Here is a 25,833-nt window from a genome sequence, read left to right on the forward strand (position 1 = left end):
ATGGAGGTCAGTTTGTTACGAATGGACCTAGAGTTCCAGAGGGCACATGAGAAGGGGAGGGAAGGATGAGGGGAGATGCGGATAAGGTTGTCGAGGTTGATGGAGCGAGGGTGGGGGTGAGAGTTGGACCAGTGGGGGGCAGTGGGGGAGAGGTTATTGGAGCCCGGGAAAGAGAAGGGACCATGAGAGGAGGACCGGTAAGGGTGACTCTGGGAGAGGATGGGAATGGGAAAGGAGCGGGGCGGCATAGTGAGAGATGTGTGGCAGGAGTGAGAGTGAAGAGGCAATGGAGGCAGGAGGAGAATACTCGAGTAAGGTCAGGTGACACTAACGGAGCGTGGAGAGACGGGAGGTGAGTTGCACAGAACCAGACGGAGTGAAACAGAAGGGTAGTGGTATAGCAGTTTAACCAGTGTAGACAATGAAACAATGTAGATGGAGAAGAGGAGTGGCAAAGCAGAACAATGTACAGTAAGCAGTAAAATAAGGTGGAGTAATTAAATAAATAGATAAAATTAAGTTAAATAAATGGATTGGTGGTGGGGTGAAATAAAACACAAGAAAAAATAAAATAAAATATTAAAACACAAGAAATAAACACAAATAAAATAAAAATAAATGAAAATAAATAAAATAAAACACAAGAAATAAAACCCAAGAAAAAATGAGGAGTCCTCCGTACCAGGAGAGACGAAGGACACGGGACAAGGAGTTCCAGGTAATCGCAGGAGTAGTTCGTGGGGACCAGAACCAGGAAAGGTCCAGGGAGCAGGAGAGGTCCAGGGGTCCAGCGATTAGGGGGATCAGATTTCGGAGGGTCGAGGCAAACGGACCAGAGTTCATGTGGACCCGGAGGGTAGTGCAGGCGGTGTAAACGGTCCAGAACGGGTTCAGATGGACCCGGAGGCTAGTGCAGGCGGTGGGAACGGTCCAGAACGGGTTCAGATGGACCCGGAGGCGGGTCAGGACATTGGGTGAGGTCAGTAGGCCTCAGTAAGGGCTGTAGGTGGGGGAGGGCAGGGGCACGTGGGGTAGCCTACGGAGGCAGGAGGCAGAGACTGGGGCACTAAGGCCAACAAAGATGGAGGCCAGTATTGATGAGGTACGAGGCCGTGGATGCCTCCAGGCACAGGGGCAAACATGAAGGTAATCCAGATCCAAAACGAAAAACAAAACCAAAACACAAAAACAACAACATGTACAAAAATCATCACCCTGTGCCCCTTTACCTTTACACTGTGCCCCTTTATCCACACACTCTGTGCCCCTTCATCCACACACTCTTTGCCCCTCTTCATTCACACACACTGTCTGCCTCTCTTCATCCTCACTGCCTGCCCCTCTTCATCCTCACTGCCTGCCCATCTATATCCACACACTCTCTGCCCCTCTTCATCCACACACTGTCTGCCCCTCTTCATCCACACACTGTCTGCCCCTCTTCATCCACACACTGTCTGCCCCTCTTCATCCACACACTGTCTGCCCCTCTTCATCCACACACTGTCTGCCCCTCTTAATCCACACACTGTCTGCCCCTCTTAATCCACACACTGTCTGCCCCTCTTAATCCACACACTGTCTGCCCCTCTTCATCCACACACTGTCTGCCCCTCTTCATCCACACACTGTCTGCCCCTCTTCATCCACACACTGTCTGCCCCTCTTCATCCTCACTCTGACCCCATCTTCATTCTTTTGCCCCTCCATTGCTGTTTCCTTTCACCTTCCCCTCCGTTTCTTTACTTACCATACTTGGCCTTCTTTCTTCTATTTCTCCTGTCTTCTCTTCTATCTTCTTAAAAATGCGACGGCGCCCGTGACCCTGCATCCTCCTCTCTCCTGCCGCTTCTCACTGAATATGTCGGGTTTGATGACGTGTCATCCAACATTCAGTGAGAAGGGAGGAGGATGCTGGGTCCCATGCGCCGCCGAACTGGTAAATTGTTTTTTTTTGTTTTTTTTTACCCCTGGCCATAGCACCCCTGTCACAGCGCCGCGGCAGCCCTGGGAGCCGCGGCACACACTTTGGGAACCGCTGCTCTAGTCTATAGAATTTATTTATATTTCCAACTGAATGTTGCCTTAGTGGTTAGCCAATACACCTTTCAACAATGGAGTCATGAGTTCGACTCATCACCTTTATCTGTGTGTACTCTACTATGTATCGATTAAGGAAGAGTAAGCTATTTTGTAACCACACCACATTCTTATCTTTAAATAAGAAGCAGATGTTAAGAAGCAGATCTTTAGATGAACTTATTGCTTAAAAGCCGTCGCATCTTATTTTCAGTTGCGTAAGAGACTTATGGTCAGGGGAGGGCTGGCAGACTTTAGCCTGGGGGGCAAGCACACAGCACTGGCCCATAAGTAGCGGCCCATTATTAAAGGGTGGTTTTTGGTACAATATATATTTATCGTTATAAAAAGAGGCTATTTTAGTGTTGCTTAATCCATATATATATTTGTATGCCCAGGCCCAGAGCTGGATTAAGGCTCTGGGGCACCTGGGCACTTTAGACAGGGTAACCCCCTATGATGTAGCATGGTTATCATTTTAGACAAATACACAGGCAATACTGTGTGCACACAGTTCTGCCTTCACGAGCAGTACACGGTGAAGCGGGATATACCTTCCAACTGTCCTAAGCGAAACAGTCACCCAAATTCGGGACTGTCCCACCAGATTCAGGACAGTTGGCAGACTGTCCTGCTCTCTCCTACCTGTTCTTGTCAGTGTCACCACTTGTGGCTGCTGGTTACTTTAGCTCATTTTCTGGTTGTCTGGATCCTGGAATATTGGAGGCCCTATTTGGAAACAAAATGGGTACATAAAAATTAGAAAACTCCAACCAGTCCCAGTGTTAAATCAATAGCACCCACGTTTTATAATTAGGCATCCCTCCAGCCACAACATTAAACTAATAATATTCACATTTGCTAAATAGATCTCTTTCCCTCCAACCAACCCTGACATTAGATAGCAAACACATTTAATATATAAACCTATTTCCCTCCCTCCAAACAGCCCCAGCAATAATTTAAATAGCATTTACATTTAACAAATATTACCATTTCCCACAATCACAGGCATTAAATAATACATAATCACATTTAATAAATAGATCTCATTTTCCATAAACAGCCCACAATCAATAAATAGCTTCCAAACCACCCCAGCATTAAATTAAAGGTCCAATTACCCCACTTTTAAATTAAATTGCCCCACCATCACCCTACAAATAAAATAGCATTCATCAAATAATTATCCCCCACCTGCACTCCACCATTAAATAATCTACCTCCCACACTATATTAAGACCCCCCCTTCCCTCACATATATTAACATACTGCCCTCACACACACTATATTTATATACTGCCCCCCCTCACACACTATATGTATATACTGGCCCCCAGTATGTACAATATATATATATATATATATATATATATATATATATATATATATATATATATACTGTCTACACACACACACTATATATACTGCCTACACACACACACACACACACACACACACACACTATATATACTGCCTACACACACACACTATATATACTGCCTACACACACACACTATATATACTGCCTACACACACACACACACACACACTGTATATACTGCCTACACACACACACACACACTGTATATACTGCCTACACACACACACACACACACACACACACTATATATATACTGCCTACACACACACACACACTATATATCATACTTGCCTACTTTCAGTAGGCGACGTCCGGGAGAGGGGCATGACTAATGGGTGGGAGGAGGCGGGGCACCTCGAAACGCCTCATTGTGGCCTCACCCCCACAAGTAAAATGACGTTTTGTCACGGGGCGGGGCCAAAAGGACGCTGGAGAAATGCCAGCTCTCGCGGGAGTCCGGGAGACTGACCCAAATTTCGGTAGTGCCTATATTAAGACCTCCCTTCCCTCACATATATTAACCTACTACCCCCACACACACTATATTTATATAGTATATATATATATATATATATATATATATATATATATATATATATATATATATATATATATACTGTCTACACACACACACACACTATATATACTGCCTACACACACACTATATATACTGCCTACACACACACACACACACACTATATAAACTGCCTACACACAGTATATATACTGCCTACACACACACACTATATATACTGGCTACACACTATATATACTGCCTACACACACACACACACTATATATCATACTTGCCTACTTTCAGTAGGCGATGTCCGGGAGAGGGGCATGACTAATGGGTGGGAGTAGGCGGGGCGCCTCAAAACGCGTCATTTTGGCCCCACCCCCACGAGTAAAATGATGCTACCATTAGGCAAGGTTAGGCACTTGCCTAGGGCGCCGGGCTCTGGAGGGCGCCTGGAGGGCGCCACAGAATTCTAAAATACTTTAAAACTGTGCGGCGACCGCTGACCACACCTGTCCCGGCCACCGCACAGCATTCAGATGCACGGGGAGGGGGGGGAAGAGGCTATTTTGTCACCACCGCCGCCTCTCTGCTCCGTCTCCTCCCCTCCACTTACTAGTGTCAGTGAGTGGAGGGGAGTAGACGGAGCGGAGAGGCGGCGGTGGTGAGACAAGGTAAGGAGAGGAGGGAGGAGGGCGGCGATTTTTGCGGGGCGGGGCGGCGATTTTTAGGGGGGGGGGGGCGCTTTTTTAAAAATGCCTAGGGCGCCGTGGACCCTAGCACCAGCCCTGGGCGGGGCCAAAAGGAGGCTGAAAAAAATGCCAGCTCTCGCGGCAGAGTTGGCAAGTATGCTATATATACTGCCTACACACACACACACACACTATATATACTGCCTACAAACACACACACACTATATATACTGCCTACAAACACACACACACACTATATATATACTGCCTACACACACACACTATATACACTGCCCAAACACACACAATATATACACTGCCCACACACACAATATATACACTGCCCACACACACACAATATATACACTGCCCACACACACAATATATATACTGCCTACACACACACACTATATATACTGCCTACACACACACAATATATATACTGCCTACACACACACACACACACACAATATATACACTGGCCACACACACAATATATACACTGCTACACACAAACACAATATACACACTGCCCACACACACACAATATACACACTACCCACACACAATATACACACTGCCTACACACACACAATATACACACTGCCCACACACACACAATATACACACTGCCCACACACACACACAATATATATACTGCCTACAGACACACACAATATATACACTGCCCACACACACACACAATATATACACTGCCCACACACACACACACAATATATACACTGCCCACACACACACACAATATACACACTGCCCACACACACACACGTACCTTATTCCACCCGTGCATCGAATCTGCGGCAGTTCCCACATGGGACGGCACCTGTCACGTAGTGCACGTCCCATGTGACAAGCTATGGGGAGGAGGGGCCGTGCCGCGGCCAATGATGAGAGGTGGCTGGTCCCAGAAGAGGGGCCAGCCACCAAAATAATACAGATTTGAGCCGGTTCATGCACCGGGCCAAAATAGGAATTTTCGGTCCGGCCGGGGGTCATGTGCCCTCCCCTGCCCTCCAGTCCAGGCGGCCCCTGCTCATGGTGGGCCTGTGTTTGAAATTTCTGCTCCTTGTTGAATTGCGAATTTCTTCTCTCCCCGTTTGTACTTAAAATACTCATCGCAACTTCCGCACAAGATAAGATCGGTAATGAATCAGGCCCGTTAAGGCAGTCGAGAAGTGATACCTGCCAAATTGCGAACATTAATTATTGCACAGGATTGGGAAAATTTTAATAAAATTGAAGATGAGTCAGATGAAGATTTTGAGTATATTATAGAAGAGGGACAATTGAGACCAGTCACCACAAAGCACATTACAAGGGATGTAACTGAAACAGCAACGAGGACTGCGGTCCCTGGTACAAATGGGGTGTCTGCAGATGCAGCTCCCTCTCAGTTCTTGCCTCTCCTAAATCTGCAGGGCCATTTAGTGATTTCCCTAGATACAGGGGGAGAACAGAGACGAGTGTATGTTGAAAACCCAGATTATCAGACTCCTTTTCAAGTAGAACAGCAGGGACAGCAAAGTACTACTTCAGAGGAAAGGTTATGCCCTGCCCAAGAGCTACAGACTTTGGGAACCCGTTTCAGGCAGAGATAGGGGGAAGGACTGCTAGAATGGACATTACGCATTTAGGATGAGAGTGAAGATACCATTATGTTAGAAAGTTCAGAGGCAGTACAGCTAGGATCTTTGAGCAAGGATTCCAAGGTGCAGATGTATTTGCAGAGAGCCAGACATACAGCAGGAGTATGGTCGTTATTGACATTAGTTAGGATTTCTATTTCCAAGACTTACCCCTACCCCAGTGATTTAGCCCCACAAACACCATGGCATGACAGGGGAGGGCATAAATTGGTTGAGAGTGTTGGGATGTATGAGTAGTTTGGAAAAGACAGGAAGTGAGATAAATCCTAATTGGGAGGGTCCTGATTTGGGATTAGTGACAGGCAGGGTAACTAGTTTTTTAATTAAGTATGCCCCATCAATTTATAGGATCCCATTGTTCAACACATTGTCTCTTGATACAGATCCCAATGAGGGAAAGACTGTGTGGCAGATGTGTGAGTCGTTAAGACAATTAGCTGCATTAGGAGAAAGATATGAGCAAGGCCCTCAGCAGAGACAGTTATTGGAAAAAGGAAAAGAGCTTGTATGAAATAAAGTAATCAGGAAACAGATGTTCTTTGATTTGTTGAATGCTGGTGTTTTGAAAGCAGAAATAGACAGCATACCACAACAAGAGCTTTTTAAAAAATACAAAGCATTGCCGGACAGTAAGAAGGGGAAAAGCGGTGGCTAAGTACAGTCTAAGTACATAGCAAAGAGTGGAGTGAATGAGAAAGTGCATGAGCAAGTCATTCCATCAGCTCCTCCTCCTCAATGCTCATCACCCTATCAGGACACGGGGGATGCATACCATGAGATTGATTGGGACACTAGACATGAACGTCCTACATTGACAACAGCTTGGAAAGTCCCAAAGCCTCTCCAATGATGGGAAGGCGGGTCTTTGGCACACCACCCACCAAGGGAGGTGATTAAATCCAGATATTTGTGCACTAAAAACCAAACATTGATGCCCTTATGTAAATTGTGCAATCAAGTGGGGATTGCACAATCAGTGACATCATGTACAGTGTTGCTTGACACAGGAGCTGAGGTTTCATTGTTTCATAGATCACATTTACCTAGTAACAACATCAGTTCGGTAGCAGTGTAAGGTTTAAGAGGTACTCAGTCATGGGAGGCCAGGGTTCACTGCCGAATGCGGATTGGACATGGTCCATGGTTCTATGCTAAAGTGTTGGTAATCCATAGATACCCCAGTGAACATTATATGTTTGGTTGCTGTATAAAAGCCCTCACAATTTCAGCAGTGAAACCTGTAGTTAGAGGAAATGCTAAATTTATATAAGTTTATATTTCACCGCCAGCTGCACCAGTGAACCTCAACCAACACCGCATACATGCAGGTCAGGAAGAAATTACACAGACTAGTGACAACTTGTTGAAAGCTGGGGTGATCAGAGACGCAATCAGCCTCTATAACTAACCTCTGTGTTTCCGGTGTGAACACCAGATGGAACATATATTCTCACTATCGACTATAGGAAGTTAAACAAAGTAGTGCCCCCTCTGGCAGCAGCAGTTCCTGACATGATAACTATTTTGGAGAAAATACAAGACACATCAGAAAAATGGCATTACCTGGGAGGGAAGACAATACACCTTACAGGTAGTCCCCCAATGCTACAAACACAGTGCGACAATTTGTCATGGCCTAGTATCCAGAGATTTAGAAATGGTCAGTCCAGAGCTCAGCTGCAGTGTTTACCACTACACTGATGACATCATGCTGTCAGGAAATACAGCAGAGCAAGTCGCAGGGATCTACAGACACTGATCAAGCACATTGAGAGCCCAGTGAGAGCAATCAACAGAGACAAAGTGCAAGGCCCAGCCCAGTCTGTAAAGTTTTTTGGGATGATCTGGACAGGACCAAAGAGAACAATTTCTGAGCCAGTCTGAGAACAATATCACAGATGAAGACTCCCACCAGTGCCAAAGAAGCAAAGAGGGTGTTAGGTACACTTGGCTACTGGAGATCTTTTGTTCCTCATTTGGGCCTCATCTTAAGGCCTATATACAAAATTAACAGAAAAAAGTCAGTGTTTGTATGGACTGCAAAACAAGAAGATGCTTTTCAAGCAGCCAAGCAAGCAATCCAGGTGAAAAAACGCCATGGGTCCCATCCAGGTGGATCAGTCATTCCACCTAGACGTGACGGTAACAGATCAAGGTATGTCCTGGGGTCCAGTGGCAGAAGAGCACAAACAGTGGAGAAAAAAAGATACCCATTGGTTTCTGGGCCAAGCAGTTTGCATCTGCACAAAGAAGATACACCAATCTCGAAAAGACACTTCTAGCAGCATACACAGCCTTTCAACAAATTGAAAGTACTACTAAACAACAGCCAGCGACAGTGAGAACAGAATTGCCAGTGGCTGGTTGGGTGAGGCAAGGAGGACTGGGAGCACATACTGCTGTAGCTCAGAAACAGACTCTGCAGAACTGAAAATGTTATCTACAAGAAAGAGGAGGAGTATCAAGTCAAGAATCTTCACAAGTTTCCACACATTTGGCTGAAATGGTGATCTTTGACAACACTGAGAAAGAGTTAACTCAACTACAGATAGGAGTAGGGCCAGTGCAAGTGGCCGAACCAAATGCTATACTTCCAGAAGAGCAGCTGAAATATGCTTGGTCCACAGATGGCTCGGCTATACTGACATCAAACAGCAGCAGCCTACCAACCACAGACACAAGAGATCATCTATGAGTCAGGAGAAGGAGGTTCCAGCCAGTATGCACAAATCAAGGCTGTATTGATGATATTAGAAGAAACAGAAGATCCAGTTATAATCTACACCGATAGCTGGACAGTATTCCAAGGTCTGACAACATGGATGCCAATGTGGCAACAAAACAGCTGGAAAGTCCATGACAAGGTGATCTAGGGAGTAACAAAAGTTTGGACTGAAATAGGGAATCAGTGTAATCAGAGATAAGTGTCAGTGGGCCATGTCAATGCCCACACTGAACTTGAAGGAAATGAAGTTGCTAATGCATTGGTCCAAGTCAAGACAGTAGAACTGTCACCTAAAGGAAAGACAGAGCTGTACAACCTCAGTGAATGGGCTCATGCTCAGTGTGGCCATTGAGGAGCAGAAGACATGTGTGAAGATACAGGGTTTTATTGCCCAATTCTACCCACTTTACGCTGACTGATCACCCACGGGTGCCTTACTATGCCAGGAAAGCCTACCCAGTACCTTTTATGGTTCTTATAGTCACTCAGGCAAATGCAATTAGAAAGTAAAACAATATATTTATTGTAACAAAAACAAACACTAGAATATTATGTAGACACAGGAAATAAATGCCAGGCAGGTTTACCACATAATCTGTCTCTTTACCCACTAGCTTAAGGAGTTACAGTCACCTGGCTGTCCTGATTTGCGGACCCATGAATCTCTCTCAGCTGCATATGTAGTGTCTGGTAGAGAACGGCGACTCAACACCAGACCTTGCACCTTCCAGGAATCAGTCCACAGAATGAACATTGCATCCCCCCTTGGAGTGGCTCCTTATATCTAGGGTCAAATTTCCATAGTGTTTTCCCCTCCCTGGGCAAACTCCTTTAATTCTATTTAATACTTTAATTCTATTACTAATTCCCATAAAGAGGAACTGCCGCTTCTATTTAATACTTTAATTCTATTAGTAGTTACCATAAAGAGGAACAAATTAAACAAATTTTACCAAAAGTATAATATGACTTACAAACACTACACTTGAAAGATGGAGCCTTTAAATGAAAAAGTCACTCTTCATTGCACGACTATGTGCAACAGGGACAGTTTTTTGGTTTACAAAGTCAACCAATAACACTTCGACCCTGTCTGTCTTTAACATACTTGATGGGATCTCAATGATGAATGCTCTGTACCATGGTTGGAGGAGGTATTGTGGCCCTGGTACCAAATTTAGTACCGGGGCCACTCCACTATGCAGTCCAGATAGAGGTGTATCAGATATTAAACAATGTTGACTGTTGCTGCAAAATTTTTAAATAATATTGTGGGGAACACTATACTACGCAGTCCATAAACTTTTTGGGTGGAATTCAGACCCGTGGAGGGTTTTTTTAATAATATTGTGGCCCCGGTAAAAAATTGTGTACCGGGGCCACCCCACTATGCAGTCCAGAAACTTTTTTTTTGGAAATCAGACCCGTGGAGGGTTTTTTAATTATATTGTGGTGACCACTCCTCTAGCCAGTCCAGATACATTTATTGGTGCGAATCATACAAGTTCAGGGTTTTTAAATTATATTGTGGTGACCCACTCCTCTACGCAGTCCAGGTACATTTTTTGGTGCGATTAAGACCAGTTGATGGTTTTCTTATTATATTGTGGTGACCCACTCCTCTACGCAGTCCAGGTACATTTTTTGGTGCGATTAAGACCAGTTGATGGTTTTCTTATTATATTGTGGTGACCACTCCACTACACAGTCCAGAAAGATACCTCGTTGCAACGTTTTGGACTAATGACTATATTGTGAGGTGTTCAGAATACACTGTAAATTAGTGGAATTGCTTGTTATTGAATGCTATTTAGGCTAATAATAGCGTAGGAGTGAAAATAAGCCCAAAAACTTGATTTTTTTTTTTAACTTTTTATGCTTTTTTCAAAAAAAATCCGAATCCAAAACCTGAAATCCGAACCAAAACCTTTCGTCAGGTGTTTTGCGAAACAAATCCGAACCCAAAACATCACGAAAATCCGGATCCAAAACACAAAACACGAGACACCAAAAGTCGCCGGTGCACGTCGCTAACATATATGGGCATTTATATTGTCACAGAGCTGGTACCATATATAATATGGGATATACCGAGTGTGGCCTTGTTTTTTCTCTGGGAAGGTCCTTCAGAATGCAGTGTGTCTGTTCAATAAAAGGTCAGAGGGAGGAGACATATCAACCTTTGAAAGACTACTGATTCCCCCAAATCCTAAGCCCTCACATGCTGTAATCATACTTACAAAGAAACATTTAGATAATTTAATTGTCAACATGCAATTTCACAGTATTCACCTTTTACACAAACATATGTGGACAATATACCTCCAGGGGAATACAGGGATGAAGGAGTAGTTGCTTTGTTTTTTACTACAGGTATATTGCAGATAGGGAACAGTGAGGTTCTGTATTTTATACCCATGCCAAAAATAAAGAGAACATGTGAATGGGAAGATATAGCAACACAAGATGAAACAGGGCAGTGGTGTGATACTCTCACAGTTCATACCCACCTCCAGTTAATAAGTAGAGAGAGCCCATAGGCTCTATACTGGTTATGCCCAGAACAGTGCATATCTCTCAAGAGATTGAATACTCAATACCTGGTGGGGAGGTTTGGGTGCTTCCTGCAGGACAGCAGACAGAGAAGCTGAAGGGAGAAATTGTGGCTCAAGGTTTATGATAGACATATTATGTGTTACTGGAATGTGATACTAATCCTATCTATTTTCCTTCCCAAAGGTTGTATCCTTGAACCACATAATGGCAAGTGAATAGAAAAATCTATAATGTCATACACCCATAAAAGTAAGGTGGATTTGTGACAGCCCAAGCAAGTTGGCAGCTGAACTCCATTTTATTGCTTTTGTACTTTTATTGTGTAAATTATAAAAAATACTGTAGTAACCAAGGCAAAGCCGGGATATGTCTATATAAATATATCAGCTAGGTGTTGTCCCACTGCTAACTGCGCATGTACTGGAAAGTCCTGTGTAACTTCACTGCTATTGCACCTGCGTAGAATAAGTGAAACTGTTTAATACTCATAGCTGTACCAATAAGAAGATCTTAAATATGTTTATACCTTATATGTTAGTGATATCCAGCACCCTTAGTTTCCTTTGTATAAAAGCTGGTTTTGCTGCTACACAAGGTGCCTTGTCCTGGACTGTCTGTAATGGTGCCAGTCATTTGTCTATCCAACTTGAGATGAGAGAGAGAGAGAGAATGGGGCACTGGATAATTGCTGGTTAAACATATTACTAAGAGAACTATCAAAGCAAAGTACCTTATTATATTTTTACTTGTTTGCAATAAAAGATTGATATTTGAAGTTTGTGGTCACGACTCTTTAACTCCTTGCAACCTGAAAGAACCTGAAATAGTTTCACCGGAAACAACATGCATAGTCCATGGCTGCAAGTTCATGCTGGGACCTATAGTGCCCAATGAAACAAGTAAATATAGCACACACAACAAGAGAAAACATAATTTTTAATGCCATAAATTACACACACCTTATCAGTCCCCTACATGAAGGGTCTGTCATCTGTAATACATTATGTGATTACTATTATACATTATTATACATTGAAAATTATAATAAATAGTTGAGTTGATTTTAAAATAAATAACCTTGAGTGTACTCAAACTAAAACCTTAAATAAGGTAAATAATGTTGTATTTACCTAAGAACTCACCTGCAAAGTAAACTTAAGACTATTTATTGTAAAATCAATTCAAGTCAACTCGACTCAACTATACTATTTATTATAATACCAATGTATAGCGTACTCTAATGCGCGGGGGCCGTACAGCCACAAACGGCTCGATTCTGTGATCGGACGCAGGAATGCGCCACATTACTTTTACATGCCGTAAAAAGCGTACAAACAAATTCATTTTGCTACGTATCTTGAGATCCATTCCTTGATGAATTTTGGAGTGCGCTTGTCAGACATATGTGCGTAGCATATAGAGCAATGAAACATAAATACTCTTAACCCAATCCACTTCTCATTTTCACTAAAACAACTATTTTCTCCAATGACTGCATTGTCCTGTCCAAATCAGGCAGCCTCTTTCTATAACAAAACAATCATTTCAGACCTAGTCAATGCAGTTCCAGGTACTACATATAGTCTCGAATGATCCAAATCCCAACCATGGCACACCAAACAGACCAGCTACCTGCAAAAGTGCTCCTGCACTGCAGAGCTCCACTGGATGAAATCTTGTTCCTATCCTGATTTTATCCAATATAAATTCATCCTTTCATCTTACAGTACTGGTATTTCAATTGCAAAACAAGCATTCTTCAAATCTTTAATACCCACCTAGTCTTCTAACCCACGTCGCCTCTTTGCCACCTTCAACTCCCTTCTCTGCCCACCTGCACCTTCTCCCCCCTTCCTCCCTCACAGCCCATGATTTTGCCACCTATTTCAAAGAAAAAATCAACACCATATAATATTTCCTCATGCCAAATTCCACTCACTTCACCCACTCTACCCACCTTTACCTACACTTCCCAATCCACCCATAATTCATTCACTCCAGTAACTGAAGACAAAGTCTCTGCACTCATCTCATCATCTCACCCTACAACCTGTTCACTTGACCCACTGCATGTCCACCTCTAACTAACCTCTTCAACCTGTCTCTCCACTGACACGTTTTCCATCCTCTTTTAAACATGCGCTCAGCTCACCTATTCTACAGAAATCATCTCTCGATCCAGCCTTCCTATCCAACTATCACCCTATTTCTCTCCTCCCCTTTGCCTCCAAACTACTTGAGCGATTAGTGTACAAAAGTCTGTCTCACTTTCACTCCTCTCGCACCATTCTCAAATCAGTAATCAGGCTTCTGTCCCCAACATTCCACTGAAACTGCTCTCACAAAATAGATTGATGATCTACTTTCTGCAAAGTCTAAGGGTCATTTCTCCATACTCATTTTACTGGACCTCTCTGCTGCTTTTGACAGTGTTGATCACCCTCTTCTCCTACACACCCTTCACTCCATTGGCCTTCGTGACACAGTTATTTCCGAGTTCACGTCCTACATATCAAAATGCTCCTTTAGTGTTTCTAACTCTGGCACATTGTCCCCTCCACTCCCACTATCTGTTGGGCTCCCACAAGGCTCTGTTCTTGACCCTGTACTTTTTTCATTGTACACCTCTTCTCTTGGGGGACTAATTCGCTCGTTCGGCCTCCAATACCACCTCTATGCTGATGACACCCAAATCTATATTTAAATGCTTTTCCTGACATGTATTTGGTAGAAACCATTAGCATCCTTCAATAAATTCACTTGAACATTGACTAGAAATCTGTAAACTCTGAGCCAACCTGGAGGGAAAATCCTGTGAGGAAGGTGAATCAGATCAAATCAAGAGCAAAGTAGTTTGTGATACATATGACTAGCAAGGTGTACATTAGGATACACATCTGCCTGGCATAGGGTACACTGGGATATACATCTGTCTAGCAAAGTGTACACTAGGATACACATCTGCCTGGCATAGAGTGCATTGAGATACACAGCTACCTGGCAAGGGGTGCGGTGGTCGTCTGGCATGATATTACAATGAAAAACAAATGTAGGAATTACCAAATAAGTGACTCCTTACTACAGTCTTATTAAGCAGTTGTGTTCCAAGGGTTTCTGACACTAACTACACCCACCAGCCGTAGCTATCGTCCCGCTGCTAGTCAGCATCGGAAGCCCCGCTCACCAGATCCCACAATCCTTTTATTGACAACAAATGCACCACAGCAATCACACCTATGTCATGCACCTGTGAGTAAAATCCTTCCTCAAGGTAACAGCTGGATCATTAACCCTGTCTTATCCTTTTACCTGCTGGACAGGTCCTATTCTGGTTACCTCTTCCACACAAAGGACAGCACTACATAATATTTTATGTCCAAAGATATTCAACATTGATGGCAATCAATCTAAAAAAAAAAACACGAAATAAATCAATGTGTGCAGTGTAAATTATAAGAAAGTGCAATGTAGTAATCAGTGAACTGTGGAACATTATTTCATTGAATTTTTTTTAAAAGACTGTTGAGTTGAATGCATATGCATCCAAAAAATATGCTCTAAAACCACTGTACAAATAATATATTTACCCCCATATACTGAGGCATACACATCATGGCATGCATAAAGTTCTGCATCAATAGTATTTGCACCAGATTTACATCAGGCATTCATATACACTTCTTCACACAAAGATAAGTTTCCTTCACATTTATTTTGATAGTGAACAACAAATTTGGTTTGAATTAAAAATCCTCTATAATACAACAGATACAATATTCCTTATTGCATACATATGAAAGTAGCAAAAAAAGCATTTTTACATAGAACTACAAGATTATATAATGATCTCTCCCATAGAGAGAGATCAGGAAGAGTCCATTCCTATGCACAGGCTGGATAAACACAGCAAGGAACATGAGAGGTGGTCGGATATATCAGCCGGGTCAGATACACACTGGGATGTGCAGTGCCAAGAATGATCCAGCGTCAGTGGTCAGTAAACAAGCCAGGTCAGGTACACGGAGGAAAGTTAGAACAGGAGTAAGCCAGAAATCGTAGTCAATAAACAGGCCGGGTCAGATACACACAGAAGTCAGCAGCACAGATAGTATGTCAGAGTGGATCTTATGTAGTGCAGGAAGTTTCCAACTCCCTGCCCAGAGTCACATAGTTGCAGCACTGTGCAGGAAATAAACAAGTTTGTGCTGCGATCGGGATTGTGGAGCAGGTAAGTTCTTACATATGTAAAGCACTTTCACAGTCAAAAGGGGGAAGGGTTGGTAAATTCAGTATAGGAGTTGTATTGGAAACCAAATAAGTAAACATATTATAGTTTATCATTAAAATCTCTTAAAACGTTTATACATACTTGCCAACTCTCCCGTAATGTCCGGGAGACTCCCGCATTTTGCGAGAGTCTCCCGGACGAGTGTGGCAATCTCCCTGATTGTAAGTGGGAAAAAATCAGTTTAAACGCCGCGATTCACCCGGAATCGCGGCGCTTAGCCCCGCCCCTGCTGTTAAATGACGCGATTTGCGTCATTCCGTAACGGGGGCGGGGCCAAAATGACGCGATTTCGCCGCCCCGACCCCTGCACGCCCACCTCCCAGCCGGCATCTCCCGGAAAAAGAAAAAGAAATGTTGGCAAGTATGCGTTTATATAAGTACTGAAACCTTCATTTGGGTTTTATTTTTATGTTCTTTTAACATTCTAAGTCACTTTCCCATGTTTGGCAGTGAAAGGGTTAATATGAATAGAGACAGACACTACAAATGCATTTGTTGGAATGCAGAAAGTCATACTCCTGGCAAAGTTGCAAGTTTGAAATGTGTCAGTGGCTTCCCTGCATCACAAACTACTTTTCCCTTTGATCTGATTCACCTTCCTCACAGGACTTCACTTGCAGGTTGGCTCAGAGTGCACAGATCTCCAGTCAATGTGTGAGTAAATTTATTGAAGGATTCTAATGGTTTCTACACAATATAAGTCAGGATAAGCTTTAAAATTACATATCTGTGTATGAGTTTTTAATCCTTACAATGTTAAGTTGATTTAATTACTACTCTATGAGGTGGTGTTTATCTTATTTTTAGGTTGCCTCTCGAGGCATTTGCTGCCATAGAGGATCCAATGAATATTAAAGAAGCTTGAATAAATTATTCTAAGGAAGTTCTTATGTGAGCTATTATCTGTGCCATACTAAATATACTGTATTGAGCTCTTTTCTTTGTTTTCTTTGGATTCACTAGATGAATCAAAATGTTCTGATCAGATTCTAGAAGCAGCATATTACTTTGGACCATTGCTTATAAATGTGTCATTTATTTGAAATATGGTATTATTAACATAAGTAAACAATATTTGTTGGTGAACATTTCATGGTAGCCTTGTTGAAAATATTATTTGCCTAAATTAAAAATTGTCTTATATAAAACTTTTAGAAATGTCCTTCACACAAGTATACAATTATTTGAGAACATAGCGATGTTCCCTTCTTTCTGACTAATTTTGCCTAAGAACACAGCCATGTATAAAGAATGGTACCAAAACATCCTCCAAGAGCATCTTCTACCAACCATCCTCGAACAGTTTGGTGATGAAAATGCCTTTTCCAGCATGATGGAGCACCTTGCCATAAGGCAAAAGTGATAACTAAGTGGCTCGGAGATCAAAACCTTCGAAATTTTGGGTCCATGGCCAGGAAACTCCCCAGACCTTAATCCCATTGAGAACTTGTGGTCAATACTCAAGAGGCGGGTGAACAAAAAATAACCCAAAAATTCTGACAAACTCCAAGCATTGATTAGGCCAGAATGGGTGGGCAATAGTCAGAAGTTGATTGACAGCATGGCCAGGGCGAATTGCAGAGGTCTTCAAAAAGAAGGGTCAACACTGCAAATATTGGGGCACATGTATCAATCATCGGCAAAAATGAAAAATAGTTATCAATACTTATCGCATGGATAAGGATTGAACTATTTCTCAAATTTATTAAAAACGGATCACAGAAACAGCAGTTCCGATAAACTGCTGTTTATGTGATAAAAAAAATCACACTTACCCCGCCTCTTCGGAACGCGATGTCCTCCAGGTCCTCTTCATTTGTCTTCACACTGGAACTGCACATGCGCACAAGCATCCCCGCTCTGTCTCTGCAACTATAGTTGCAGAGAGAGTGGTGAGTGACAGGGAGGGATCATGTGATCCCTCCACACATGCGCTGTCCAGCTCTGCTCTTCGGAGCAGAGCTGACAGCACTGAAATCTGCCAATTTTGATAATGTACTCCAGCTTCAGCTGGCGTATATTATCAAGACAAGTTACCGAAAAAAACTTTTTTTCGGAACTTCTTATATTGCGGCCAGGAGCAGTCACCATACTGTTGAATGGTGACTGCTCCCAAAAACGAAGAGGAGTGCAAAGCAGCAGATATCCACGTTATCTGCTGCGATGCACCTTTCATAAATATGCAGAGGACACAGAGGGACCTTAATTTCCCAGTAAGAGCACTATCGTGCTTTCTTAAATATGCCCCATTGACTCTTTGCATAAACTAAATGTAATTCTCAATAAAAGCCTTTGACACGTATGAAATGCTTTAATGTTACTTCAGTATACCATACTAACATCTGACAAAAAGGTCTAAAAACACTGAAGCAGCAAACTTTGTGAGAACCAATATTTGCATTATTCTCAAAACCAGCTCATGCAGCTACACACATTTGCAATCAGGGTTGTGGTCACAGGATTGTTAAGGGTGCCAGTGACTGGGTCTACCTATCAGTGCACTGGCATTTGCCAGTTTCCAGATTGACAGTCTGGTACTGGCGATCTGACAGAATATACAATTCTGAAAAATGACAGTGTTACTTTAAAAAGAACAGATTTCTATTCTAATCCAAACAAGAGGAACATAGTCCTTTGTTCATTGATAGTAATACTGGTATTGTTAGCTGTAGCGTGAGCAGGATTTTCCACATTAGTAGCCTTGGTCAGGTGAGAAGCACATATTTCTGGAGATACAGTCTCATTAGGGCTTTTTGGTGACATAGGAATTCTTTCTATTAGTTGCTTACAGGCATTGAAAACAGTTTTTTCCTGACATGGAATCCAGTCATTTTGCAAAGCAATTAGTCATAAATAGATACCAGTTATCTTTTATTGTGCTGACGGGTCTGACAATTTCTTAGGACAGAAGCTAGCAAGCACCAAAATATAAATGCAAATTCTCAAGCGATATCTGTGTTTATGGTAATCTATCTCTTTCTACTGGTATTTTTCCATCTATATTCAAGCATGCAGTGATTACTCCCATTTTAAAAAAACAGAATTCTGACCCTAACGCTCTCATAAATTACCGCCCCATCTCCCAGCTCCCATGCCCCTCCAAGCTTCTCGAGAGAATTGCCTACACTCGCCTCACACACTTTCTTACAGCAAACAACTTATTGGATCCTCTTCAGTCAGGCTTTCGCTCTCAACACTCCACAGAGACTGCGCTGACCAAAGTTGTCAATGATTTGATCACTGCAAAAAATAATAACCAATACTCTCTTCTAATTCTCCTGGATCTCTCTGCTGCATTTGACACTGTTGACCACTCTCTCCTCATACAAACGCTGCAATCCCTAGGTTTTGAAGGCACTGTCCTATCCTGGTTCTCATCCTACCTATCTAATCGCTCTATCAGTGTTACTTTCTCTGGATCCACCTCTGCTCCGCTTCCTTTATCAGTTGGAGTTCCACAAGGCTCAGTCCTAGGTCCTCTGCTATTCTCTATCTACACCACTTCTCTTGGAAAACTAATAAGCTCCTTTGGATTTCAGTATCATCTCTATGCGGATGATACACACATTTATCTATCCTCTCCTGATCTTTTACCATCTGTGTTGTCTCGCGTTACTGACTGTCTTTCTGCCATTTCATCTTGGATGTCTTCTCGCCAACTCAAACTCAATCTTTCAAAAACTGAATTAAAAATATTCTCACCCAAGAACAGAAGCTTCCTGCCTGACATTTCTATTTCTGTCGATAACATGACCATAAATCCCACCCCGCAAGCTCGTTGCCTAGGTGTAATCCTTGATTCACAACTGTCGTTTATTCCCCACATCAACTCTATATCTAAATCATGTTACATACACCTAAAGAACATTTCCAGAATACGCAGAATCATGCACTCTTCATCTCCCGCATGGACTATTGTAATTCCCTCCTTACTGGTCTTTCCAAAGTCAGACTTGAACCCCTATAATCTATTTTGCACGCAGCAGCTAGACTGATTTTCCTTACAAACCGTTATTCCTCTGCTGAGCCACTCTGTCAGTCTCTACATTGGCTGCCTGTATTTCAACAAATCCAATATAAAATTCTTCTACTAACATACAAGGCCATCAACAAAATTGCACCGACATACATTTCCTCACTTGTCTCGAAATATCTCCCTACTCGACACCTCCGTTCTGCACAAGATCTACGTCTCTCCTCCACTCTCATCACATCCTCCCATTCTCGGTTACAGGATTTTTTCCGGGCTGCACCTACTTTGTGGAATTCCCTCCCTCGCACAGTAAGACTTTCCTCTAGTCTTCAAACCTTCAAGCGTTCACTGAAAACCCACCTCTTCAGACAAGGTTATGATATTCCTCAACCATCATCCTAATTTCCCTAGATTACCCTATTACCATCCTCTACACTGCTAACGCAAGACAACAACCTTCTGACCAACATTGCAACACACACAGCCCACTCAGTACTTTTACCTTTGCAGTCTGGCTGGTCCATTGTGCAATATGATGTAGCACATGCCCTTGTGTTTCTAACTCCCATTGTCCTGTAGATTGTAAGCTTTCGAGCAGGGTTATCTTACCTCTCTGTCTGTATGTATTACCCAGTATTGTCTTGTTAATGTTTGTTCCCAATTGTAAAGCGCTACGGAATTTGCTGGCGCTATATAAATAAATGTTGATGATGATGATGATGATGGTTATTCTTCTCTGGTTTAATGTAGGCCCACCCTGACTGAATCAGTGCAGAGTGCTGTATTCTCAGCAGTTGTAGTAACTGGCTTTTCTTTAAGGAAATAAAGATTTGCTGTAGTTGATACATAGTCAGGTGCATATGTCTCAATAAATATATTTAGGCAAGGATGAAAGTTTTTTATTAATTCGCTTTCATTAGTTTGATATTATTAATAACAATTTCTTCTACATCCATTTTTTTCACTCACTATCTTGCACTGGTCACACTGTGGGATTTACCAAAACAGCGTATATATAATATGTTCCATTTTTGCTAGTTTATTTCACAATCACTGTATTTCAGTACATAAGTTTCATTTACATGATCATATTCACTATTATGTAACACCAGGTCCTATACAACATTTTGGAGACTTGTAGCTTTCTAGCACTGTAAGAACATACTCATGTATTCAAGCATACTTATGCTGAGTGAAACTTAATAAGCAAACAGTACATAACCAAGATATTAAACATCCTGATAAATCTTCCACACTAAGGAAGGCACACTTGGTATATGTGATTCTGTCTGTCCCTGTACGGCGCTACGGATACCCAGTGGCGCCCTATAAATAAAAATTAATAATAATAATAATAATAATAATAATAATAATAATGTATAATAAATGCTATGCTTGTGTGTTAGCAGTTGGTAATTCATTGCCTAGGTGTGTTAAAGTTAAAGAAGATGTTTTTATTATGATGCAAATCATAAGAGATACATCACAGTTAGGCTCCTTACCCACTGACATTTAAATATTGTGCTTGACTTTTTAACAGAAGTGCAAAGCTCGCAACAGCATGTGAAAATGCAAACCAAAGATACATTAAACTTTGTGAATGAAGCACAGCAGCCTTCCAAAATGCAAATCCATCCTAGTCCTCCTCTCTCACAGAAATCCCAATATCTCTTGTATAAATGTCATAAATGTAATACAAAGGTTTTCTCTATCTTGTGTAGCTCAGTCTTTCTCAACCTGCAGCAAAATAGTTGAACCCTCTCTCAGCTTCCTGGACTGCAATTTAAACTGAGCTCAGATGTCACATATTTCAAGTTTTATGACCTCTGTCTAAATTGGAGGAAAGCATTGTCCAATCAGATTGCAGGGGACGGGTGTCAGTTCAGTGACATCACTACCTGTATATGTAAGCATCTTCTCAGTCTTCCTTCTAACAACAACACAAGTCAGTTCCACTCCACCTGGCTGAAGGGTTGAAGACACACTGACATTTCCAGCATTGCCACATTGAACAGGTGATTGTTGCTGTCCTGTTACCATATCTCTGAGGTAAGTAATCATATCAGTTTATATGCAGAGCTATACTCAAGGTTGCCTTGTGCATCATTTCACAGGACAAGCCTAAAGCTGGGTAAACACTACAGGTTTTTCACCCAATTATCATGCCAATCACACGATGAACCACTCTTAGGTCCGATATTGCATCAGTGTGTACGCTCCCACGATCATGTTTTATTGTACCAAAGCTCATCATATTGTTTGATTTTATTTTATAGATTGACTAAATATCACTATCCATGATTGAACAATGTCTGTATAGAGTATGTAGTGTGTGAGTGTCTCTAGAGTGTGCAGAGTTATGATCTTTTCAGTAGATGGTTATGACAGATGATGAGCACAGATCCAAATTATGTAGGTGTGTACATATAAATCTGCACAATCATCGGGACTTTCAATCGCTGGTAAAATCATTACAAATATCTGATTGAGAGAAATTTTTCTGTAGTGTGTACCCAGCTACAAAGGGTCATTTATATATATGTATAAATATGTCTCTGCGACATATATGTCATCTTATCATATCATTCTCCTATTTTTAGCACAAATGTAACAATATGTGTGTGACAATATGATGGTATACATGTGAAGTAATTGTGAATATCCACATTGGACAAAATACTTATGTGGACCTCCCCGAATTGTCCGTATATAATCAATTATTAAGGATCCCTTGTCATATTCATATATGGATAATCATTAGATGCTCCACTAGAGTATATCAAAGATGAAAAAAGTCTATTGTGGGTGCTCTCAAATAGTCCACACTGATAAATTGAAATATTTCATTCTTTATTTCAATACATTTAAAATCTTCCAAAGTACATATATTTGCAATTTTTTAAGTGGATTGTATTAAAAATGAGAGCTAAGAATAGTGAGAGAAAATATAAGTCAACAAAAAGATTGTTAAATTAACAATCTATAGAAATCTGTTAATGAGTTAAATCAATATGCTGTGTATTACATCCATTGTAATCATATAATCACGTCACTTCTGAACGATTCTTTAGTGTCTATCGCCCTTTTGAACTCTTCTTTAGTGTCTAGCGCCCCTTCACTGAAAAGTTATTTACAATCTCACTGTACCAAATTGTTAGTTAAACTTTTATTTGTAGTATTTCAATGTTGCAGTTTCTCTTAGGAGTGAGATTTTCTCAAAGTTTGATCATAACACTTTCTGATCTTATCCTTATTATTATAGTTCACAGTCTGTCTGTTTCATGATTATTTAATTGTAATTATATCATGATGACTCTCAAATCACATCCCTGTCCATCACGGCTCTAATACTGACAGCATTTAGTTCTCTAATTAATGTTCAAGGAGTTAATTACAGCATGTATGAGGAAATAATCATGTTATGGTTCACTGACCATCTACAACACCAATATTTATGGTTGCTATCTTATTCCAATGACATAGTGATTAATGCATTACCAGCACTAATGCTGACAGCCGATTCCTTAATTCACGTGCTGTCTTTTGCTGAAAGTCTGGTTATTATCATTCATACTACATTGATATAATTGTGCTAGCTACACTACTAAAATATGGTTTGATATATCATTTTACTAACATTGCAATCTACAGCTCTCGTATTTAATTCATAAGTTCGTCAACAAATTTATTCATAAGTTCACGTTGACTTTCATCTTGATTTAGAAGTTCATTCAAAGCTAGTTCAATGTAGCTCAATGTGATTTTAATTCAATATGAGGATATTTATATGTCATTAAAAGATGCAGACCTATCTGATTTGCAAAGCGGAACTATATAGTCACGAGTTCCATCCTTTTGTGGCATTCTCTTAATGTGTCCACATTATCATTTATACAACCTTATTCAATGTATTTTCAGAATTTAACATTGGCATTAATTTCAATTATAAGTACATTCTGCCTCCCATACTTTATCTGAGTAATCATTATATATCATTATAAAATGTAGCAGTTATGGTAATATTTCAGAGAGATTCTGAGTGGATTAAGTTGTGTAATTTTGTTTGATACAATCGCAGTATTTATGTTATCCAAATCATCATTTTATTGTGCTATTGGATTCCTCACTATATTCATGGTTATTCTCCCCATTAAAACAGATTTTCCAGCAGGCATCATATTTCACAACCGTTGTATGGTTCGCTATTGCTTTGTCAGGGTATCAAAAACATATAATTGCAATTAAATTATCATGAATCAGACAGGCAGTGAACTATGATGATAAGGAAAAGATCAGAAGTGTAAAGTGTTGTCAGTGAAGTTTGATAAAATCTAACTCCTAAGAGAAATTGCAACAATGAATAACTAAAAACCACCAAGGTACAAATTACAAATTAAAGATATTTTTAATAAATGTGCCAAGTTTAACTAACAACCTTGCACAGTGAGATTGTAAATATTGTTTCAGTGAAAGGGAGATAAACACTAAAGAATGAGAAGTGATTAATGATTATAATGGATGTAACACAGAATATATTGATTTAACCCATTATCAGATTTCTATAGATTGTTAAATTGACAATATTTTTAATTCACTTACTCATATTTTCTCTCACTTAACTTAGCTATCATTTTCAATATAATTTGCTGAAAAAAATAAATAAAAGTACATATAGTTTGGAATATTTCAAATGTATTGAAATAAATAATTAAATATTTTAATTGATCAGTGTGGACCCTTTGAGAGCCCCCACAAAAGAGACTTTTTTCTTCTTTGATATACTGTATGTGGGAGTCTAAACTGATGCATCTTCTGATGGGAGAATCTGGGCAGATCTGTGGAAAGAGGGGTATATCGTTTGCATTTATGGGGGTATTTCCAGGATAGCAGGTGACCCCAGAGCCTCTTTCTCCCAGCAACTGTTCTGTGTTTTGCATGGAACAGAATATTCTGGTAATTAGTACTTCCTTTATAAGGGGACAGCTTTTGTATCATCTAGGAATACCTGATGTGGGAAAGCATGTTTCTAAGTGTACAGACACCCATATAATAATGTTTATATCACACAATAGTGACATATGTTGTCAACAGCCAATATTCCCAGTACCACTGAATTATTTAAAATTTAAATGAGGCTGGAACAAGGAATAATTTAGATAGAAATAAAAATGTTTAATGAAGAAGGTAACCCTAAGGGGGTAGTAGACAGGACGTTGATGTGACATTTGTACTCTTTTGACCATGCACATTTTCACCTGTACTCACAATCATCAAAGAGCAATATAATGTAATAATTATGGCACCAGATAATATATTTAAGTTCCTACTTGGAATGAACAAACTGAAACTTTTCTAAAATTCATTGGATCCTCTATGGCAGCAAATGCCTCACTGAGAACCATAGAAATAAGGCTACCACTACCTCATAGTGCAGTCATTCAAATCAATATACTGTTGTAAGTATTAAAAGCCCATAAATGGGTATGTAACTTAAAAGCCTATCTCTAAAATGTACTTCATAGAAACCATCAGAATACCTCCATAAATTCACTTGTACATAGACCAGAACTCTGTACACTCTGACAGGGCCTATATCCTGCAAATATATCTATATTTATCTATCTATATATCTATATTTATATATATTGTAACAAAAGGAGGCATTTAGCTGGCAATATACAGAGAAAGCAGGGAAGTAGAGTAAAACATTTGTGCAGTAATGCACCTAGAGTGAAGACTTATGTATGAAAAGCAATAGTTTAAATTTGGTTAAATTTACATAATCTGAAATCCTTCCTCTCAGCAAAAAGACAGGACGTGTCTGGTTGTGCAAACAGCCCAATCTTTAGGAGGCCATTTTGCCCTTTTTGCAAGTCTCTCAAAGGACACCAGATATGCTTCTATGTCATCAACTGGCGACATTTTCAGGAGAACAGGACCAGGTGGTTC

At 40.9% G+C, this 25,833-nt stretch overlaps 1 long non-coding RNA gene across 1 annotated transcript in view; it reads left to right on the plus strand.

Annotated features, from left to right (window-relative positions):
* Positions 1-25,833, plus strand: part of LOC142160382 (uncharacterized) — a 43,608-nt gene that overhangs the window by 16,461 nt on the left and 1,314 nt on the right. The window lies entirely within an intron of this gene.

This window comes from Mixophyes fleayi, chromosome 6, assembly GCF_038048845.1.
Source record: "Mixophyes fleayi isolate aMixFle1 chromosome 6, aMixFle1.hap1, whole genome shotgun sequence".
Taxonomy (NCBI): Eukaryota; Metazoa; Chordata; class Amphibia; order Anura; family Limnodynastidae; genus Mixophyes; species Mixophyes fleayi.